Source organism: Pygoscelis adeliae, unplaced genomic scaffold (assembly GCF_000699105.1).
Source record: "Pygoscelis adeliae isolate BGI_AS28 unplaced genomic scaffold, ASM69910v1 Scaffold140, whole genome shotgun sequence".
NCBI classification, from domain to species: domain Eukaryota; kingdom Metazoa; phylum Chordata; class Aves; order Sphenisciformes; family Spheniscidae; genus Pygoscelis; species Pygoscelis adeliae.
In genome coordinates this window covers 3,092,746-3,099,525 of record NW_008824044.1, presented here as the reverse complement: position 1 = coordinate 3,099,525, position 6,780 = coordinate 3,092,746, and positions in this window count along the sequence as shown.

The window sequence follows — 6,780 nt, the reverse complement described above, 5'->3', positions numbered from 1 at the left end:
CGCGCCGGGAAGCCCTTTGGGCGAGGTACAAGGAGAGGCAGCCCCGAGTGCCAGCCTTGACAGATTAGGGAAGCAAAGAAATCCCACGAGCGTGACGCTTGGTCGTTGTCCCGCGGAGGAGCGAGCACCATCGCCACGCGCGCCACTGCCAAGAGTTGGGAGGCGAGAGAGGCAGCGCATGGATTTCACACCGGGCAGGGAAGGAAAAATGACAGCACGGCATCCTGGTGTATGAACAGTCCCGTGCCCCCGTACCGAGTCACTCCGAAGGAAATACAGACAGGATTTTTCAGTTCTGATTCTCTCTCTCTCTCTGCATTCTTCCGTTTAAGCTAAACTTTTCACGTCTGTGCACGTGTGTGTGTGTGATTAAATAATCCAGAGGCTATGGAAGAGAGAGACACAACAATTCAGCTGAAATTAAATCCCAGAAAGGGGGAAAAAAAAAATAACGTCCAATTCACTGCGACTAGCGAATCGTTTGTGGAAATGCTTAATCTAGGAAGCATATTACACAAAAACAACAATGAACATGCTTAATAAATCTCTAAATTCTTCCTAAATAATCAGGTAAACGAATTCTGAAGGGGTTTCCAAGAAATTTAGATATGTGATTAGACACAAGTTTACATGACTAGAAGTACATTCTAAGCAAACACTGTTTAGCATCTCACAGTCCATTCTTAGAGGCACAATTGTTACCCTAGTAATTTTTCTCCCCCCCCTTTTTTTTCTTTTTTCTTTCTTTCCTTTTCTATAGCCCGTTAAAGTGCTCCAGGGACTTATTATTGTGCATCCCTTGTCCTGACCATAATTGCCCTCCAGGTACAATCCTTCTCATGACTGAGAGGTCCTAAACACGGCCAGGTGGTCTCTAGGGCAGCCGACATATTTCCACAGCGTAAGGACCAAGTACTGGGCACATCCCGGTTCCACGAACACCGGAGGGGACAGAACTAACACTGTTTACCTTATTAAAATCTGTGATTCTTGATGAACTTCTCGTATATGCTCTCGAGAAGGGGTCAAATACATTTTCCTCTCAGAGGACGAACTCCTTTAATGAATCATGTGGCTACGATAAAAATCTAAACACACAAGAAAGCTGAGATTTTACACATATAATCCAAAACACTCAATTTTAGAGATTAAGAATAACACAGCATTGATTTATTTTCCGGAATACTCAACACAGTATTAAACTGTAAAATGACTTTGTAAACAAATTAAATTTTGGCCCTTACGACTATGACATTGTAACTAAATGGGTAAATGAAAAATATTTTAGTTACAGCTAAGGCCTCTCAATATATTTCAGGGAAAATGAATGAATCCTTAAATCGATACCATAAAATATACAGAATTTATAAATAATTAAGACATTTATCTTCATGGTAGAGAATAAAGTTATTGTATGTAGTTTAGATATGAAAATGAAATTCCTGTATAAAACTGGTACCATTTTTATCATTTGTAGAGCTCAGTAGCACTGCTTATTAATAATAGATTAAGCAGTTGTAGCCAGCTATATAAATTGGCAGTTGATTGCAAAGGGACCTAAAATTGCAATAGCACAGCATAGCAGTTAATGCAAAAAATGGCCCTTTCATTTGTAAAATAACAAAAATCTGCACCTTAAATTGCTGCGCTCAGCTTGTAGCTGTTGTAAGGCAAAAATGAAAGTAATATGATAAAATTAAAGCGATATGGTAGTAGCATTTGCCAGCAAATATGAGCACAAATAAAAGTCAGTTTCAACACTTCCTTCTCATTGAAAATTAAAGCAAAATATTCACTAGTTTACATGATGAATTCAGAATCACTCGATCTGAGAAAGTCAAAAGGCATACCTAATATTTCTATGTTGTACTGTGAGCTACTTCATACAGTACAAACGAGTAATGTACCTTTGAAAGAATTCCACTCTGCGAACTGCTAATGAGTGGCTTTTCAGAAGCAAGCTGCTTTTCCAGGGGCTTAAAAGAAATTCCTTTGTATCAACTTAGTTGTATGCAAATTAGGTTTAAAAAAAGAAAGACCTGGATGGGAACTGAGAGTAATGAAACCTTGCAAAGTACAACATAGATGAAATGCAAGGGTAAACATACTTTTGTATGTGTTAAAGTCACCGCTTCATGCCTAACACTGAAAAGGCTTACTAGAAAACATCTGCTTCTACAAAAGCTAAAGTCAACTTGGCAAAAGCAAGTGATAAACGGCCAGTTTCCATTTAAAATGCCTAGACCCAGGAACAAAATAAAAAGAATGTTGAGACTCTGGAAGTGTCCACTTTTATAAAACTAACATACAGCTTTTCAGTGACTCAGTTCCTTCAGTGTTTGGATAGTATAAGCATTCTTCTAGTCATGCACAATTAGAAATACTAGAAAACCGCAACAGATATAAAAGTCACTTATATTATAAAACCTTGACTAACAGGAAAAAAACAAGTATTGTAACGTTCTTCTGTAGTCTGAAAAAGGTGTACATAGAAAAATAGTGAATAGTGCATGACTAAGCACATGAAATAAGAAAAATGTACAGGTCAACTCATTTATAGTAATTCAACCTTCATCTTCTGATTTACTTACTGAAAAAAAATCTAAACCAGCCACAATTTGGTAGTGAACTGTAGCCATCTACTGGAATGAACAGATAAAGCAAATGTTTAAGACAATGTTCCTCCCCAGGAATTTAGCTTGCTTTGCATGCTCTCTAGTATACGCCAGAAAAATGAACGGTGTTAGATGCTATTAATACTGGAGAAGAGTATCTCTCCGAGCCAGTGCAGGCTAAACAATGTCAAAAATACACTCAGTCATTTGGCAAGCACATTTTAAAAAAAAATATGCAGTACTTTTTACAATAGCAATGCATAGATTGTTTGCTATAAATGGTGAAATTTTCTCTTATGATCACTGTATTTACATTTTCAAAAGCATATAATAGCAAGTGTTTCAAGTGAAACAAAATACTACTTATTGAATGTTTATTTTAAAGCAAATTATATAATTTCAGCGCTTTATGAATTTTAGGCAGTGAATTTCATTGATTACCATTGACGTAACATAGTACTAATAAGCTTAACTTTCCTTTATTTTAAAAACAAAAAAAGAAAAGATCAACCCATGCCAAAGTCTGCTGCTGTTCTGAAACATGAGGGCTTACCCCAGTACTTAAGACAATATTCTGAGTACAGTGATTCTGGTTGCATCCAACTGTCATGAGGTAAGGAGGCATGTATTAATATTCCTAGAGGAATTAATTCAACCTATGTTCAGCTTTTAAGTACATCTTCTAAGACATCTCAAATTCTACCAGTAAAGGAGTGAATGTTGAAGGGATAGGAGGGACCTGCAGGAAAATCCAAACCCATTATGGAGGAAAAACAACCTGCAGAAAGAGACGATACCTTTTATTAGACTAGATGATACTATTGGAAGAGTGAGCAAGCTCTCCTCTTAGGCTGAGAGGAAGGGACTGAGCTGGAAGGTACATCTGCTTCCTCCGGAGGTGTAGTTTCATCTACAAGCATCACTTCCTTGTACCTCCAAGACCCATCATCATGGTTGCAATAACATGACTACTAATAGCCTGTTCTCAGAGAAGACAATCCTAGTAGTGCAGTGCCGAAGGACAGTGATTCAGTCCCGAGCTGCAGGTGTCAAGATACGTCGTCAGATGTAGAGATGCTAATAAAATTGTTGAATGGGGAAAGGGGAAACCAGCCACAGTAAGATCCTGTTGTTCCACTCTTAATGCAGTTTTTGGCCAATTTAATTTCCGTTATGAGGGGACTCACAGGCTACACTATCAGCACACATTCCCCTCTGGCCTCTGGGCTTTTTGGCCCTACACAAGCAACCACAGAGTCTCTTCCAAGCATTTCAGGTGTCCTAAGGCACTCAGTTCACGTTATTCATAAATGCAGCAGAAACATGTTTTCTGTTGCATTTGGGCCCTAAAACAGACACAGGAGATTTCTCAAGATTTAATGTCTGCCTTGAGTAAAATTAGCCCATCGAAATAAGGTACAATGTTTAATCACCACAAAAGAAGGGCAATCCAAGAAGATGGGAAGCATAACGGCCTAAATCTTTAACCTTATGAGTTGCTTCTAGAACTGTTTCCTGAAAAAGGGCACAATTACAGCGGGTAAGGGAAATGGAGGATATTGATAGCATTCAAAGAGCAACAGCAAATGACTGATGTGTACACACACACACACAATCACACACACACATACAGAGTATACCCTACAAAATGGGAGAGTGACTAAAAAATCCTTATTCCATGATCAACCCCTATATAACTCAGCTTCTACAGCTCAGAGGAAGCCAGCACAGTATTAAGCAAAAATTATTACACAGAACAAGTCAGCAGAGCTTTGCAGTCAGAGGGATGTTAAGGTCTCCTGAACTGTGCCTGAAATTTTGTAAGTACATTTGAAGATCTGCTCCAATGTATTTATTGTGAGACCGGCAATGCCACATGTGAAAATCAACTATTCTTCTCAAAAAAACCCTTATCTAAGTTTTATGACCTTAGAAGATCAGCACCATTCAATAATTCCAAAAATCACAAATCACTGTCTAATCAAGTGAAATGTAACTAAACAATTTTAAATGGGGAACAACATCTTGGCAAGTCACTTAGAAAAGCCCATTAATGAAATTAATTAGTTAAGGTATAAACAGTAAAACTTCTACTCAGCAAATTCAGCCAGATTAAACTCTTTACATTGATGGGCTCTCATCGACGAAACCATTTTTTCTACAGCAAATGGGGAGGAATTTGTATGAACTATCCCACCAGGCGGAATTGGTAGCGAGCAGATGGGGTAGTAACATCTTTAACCAGCACCATTAAGTCTCAAAAAGGATAAATATACTCATGCTTCAAAGCATAAACCAACCATGTATTCTCATCAGGAGTTGGGGGGAAAAAAAGAAGAAACAACAAACAAAACAGAAAACCCCAGCCCTCCACCCCCTGCTATTAGGGAAGTTTACTCAGTTACTGCTCAGTGCAACTCTTCTTACAGCTCTCCTGAAATAGCTGGTACATCAAGACTTGAAGGTGTTTTAGTAATTACTATAGTAAAATCAAATGCATTGATTGCTGGATTCAACCTTATGTTGATGAAACCTATTCTGAATCAGTTGGTGATATAAATTCAAAATCTCTTGTAATATATGCTACTATTCAAGGAATTGTTAAAAAAAAAAAATTAAAAAACCCAACCCAAAAAAACCTGTTAAAAGCACCAAACAAAATCCCCAAATCAGGTCAATGCAAGGTATATGTTTAAGATAGAGGAATGATAAATAACTGTGGCTCTGCACAGGCATGATGGTTTCCCCAGTATTTCAGATACTATACTACTAGATAGAACAGCTTTTTCTTTTTCTTTTTTTTCCCCCTCCCTTCTTCCAAATCACTATCAGCAGTTTTTATGAAAGACATCTCAGTGAGATAACTGGTTATGGAATCAATAAATGATACGACAGTTCATCCAGTCCATGTAGCACTACATGGGAAATAGTGCCCTTCTTGTTAAGGTTCAGTATTAAAAGATATGCTTGAAATACAAAAGGCTGCTGAACAAACAACACTGAATGTCAAACAATTGACCATTTCTCACAAATTTTCAAAACCTGCTGAAGAAACTAACTGCGTATAGACAGCGATAACATTTAAAATTGCCTCTATCTTTTACAGACCATCATAAATTCGGAGGGTGAAAACTTGGTGCTACCCAAGTCAATTGCACCATGTCCTTTGACGAAACCAAAATACAGCCAAAGCATTCTGCAGTTTTACTGGCATTTTAAAACATCTGCATCTTCTACGTAACTCTAAAAGGCAAGTTCATACCATGCTACAACTGCTTAAACATAATCAACTATCATTTTTATGTGTAATACAGGAACCCTTAAAACCCGGTTTTGATTCATTAAATTGCACTGAATTAACACGTGACAATTATTGCACCCACAGCATCCAGACACCATCCAAAAAAAGAGAAGGCTAGGAAGATATAGGACCAGAAGTCTTATGGAAACTACGCAGCCGTTCCCTATATAGGGCTTTCTAGTTTTAATAGCCTATTTCACAGAACAGTCTCTCGGAAATAAACTCAACCTGTCACTACGAGGCAGACCAACGTGCTGATTACACTAAAATTATGAATCTCTTTCTGAACCGCAGTGTTATTCAAATCCCTTCCTCGATCCCCTTCCCGCTCCGTAAGGCTCAACAAGCTGGAACAATAATGTGCTGAGCCACAGCAGCGAGGTCGGTTGTACGAGATTCTATTCGTCTTTTATACAACTGTGGGTGCGTGTTTCTCGACAAATGGAGCCCGATAAAATCTGAGCCTCTGCAGTATCAGCTACTTCTGTTACTTTAAAAGGCAGGTTATCCCCCCCCCCCCCCCCAAATCCTTTAATTTTTTTCTTTCTTCATCCAAACCGTTCCCAAAGCGTTGAGCTAACTACTTTTGTTTTCAGCAATTATTTTCACTCCAGCGCTTGGAGGACTGATTTGGAAAACAAGCACAAACTGATTCCAAACACTCTAATTATCAGTAATGAACACCTATCATATTCTATAAGTAAAGAACCGATTAGTTACACCACCAGAGAAATGTACGACTGAAAAGCGAGGCGCTAAATATGCACCGTGGCACACGCTGCTGCTGCTGCTGCTGCTTTTCCCCTCTGAGAAGCACGGAGGCTTCTCGGGTCCCGTCCCAGGCCGAGTTCAAGCGCACGGTCA